Source organism: Anoplopoma fimbria, unplaced genomic scaffold (genome assembly GCF_027596085.1).
Source record: "Anoplopoma fimbria isolate UVic2021 breed Golden Eagle Sablefish unplaced genomic scaffold, Afim_UVic_2022 Un_contig_254_pilon_pilon, whole genome shotgun sequence".
NCBI lineage: Eukaryota > Metazoa > Chordata > Actinopteri > Perciformes > Anoplopomatidae > Anoplopoma > Anoplopoma fimbria.
The window spans coordinates 1-651 of NW_026552990.1; the positions used below are offsets into that span (position 1 = coordinate 1).

General features: G+C 47.3%; 1 non-coding gene across 1 annotated transcript; it reads left to right on the forward strand.

Annotated features, from left to right (window-relative positions):
• Positions 1 to 522: 522 nt before the first annotated feature.
• trnag-ucc (transfer RNA glycine (anticodon UCC)) lies at positions 523 to 594 on the forward strand. The gene has a single exon. It is a non-coding gene; the product is annotated as a tRNA-Gly (tRNA).
• The last annotated feature ends 57 nt before the right edge of the window (positions 595 to 651 follow it).

Below are 651 nucleotides of genomic sequence, written 5' to 3' on the forward strand. Positions count from 1 at the left end.
GCGCGATATGCCTACTTCTCAAACTTGCTCCAGATGTCTAGGCCAGCCTATCCCTACTCCATTATTTAGAATTGTGTTTTAAAACAACATAGATTTGCAATGGAAAAGTTGTAAATGAGTAGGACAACATTGCTCGTGATGGACTAGGCAGACTGCCAAAATCGGCTGGAGCTGATCTGCTGCGCAGAACTCCAGACCCGACCGCTTATGTGCCGGGGCTCCGCCCCGGACAGCCCCGGCCCAATTTAACCTCTGGTTCTACTGCAGCATGGGAACAACAGGACAGTTATATTCATTCTGCTCTGTAGAATTTTGCACCAAGCACCTCCTTATTGACAAAGTTTCACTGAGACTTGAACTCGGATCACTGGATTCAGAGCCCAGAGTGCTGACCTTACACCATGAAACCCAAGTGATCAAGTTTGCTGTAATCAAGGTCGAACGTGTTAATACTCAATGACATTTGCTGACTCAATTTTCCCTTCACCTGATTTTCTTGTCATTATGGAATGCCCTTATCGTGCGTTGGTGGTATAGTGGCTAGCATAGCTGCCTTCCAAGCAGTTGACCTGGGTTCGATTCCCAGCCAACGCATTCGTAGTCGGCTGTTGTCATGTGTTAATTGATGGCAGAGAAGTGGGGGCTACCCTT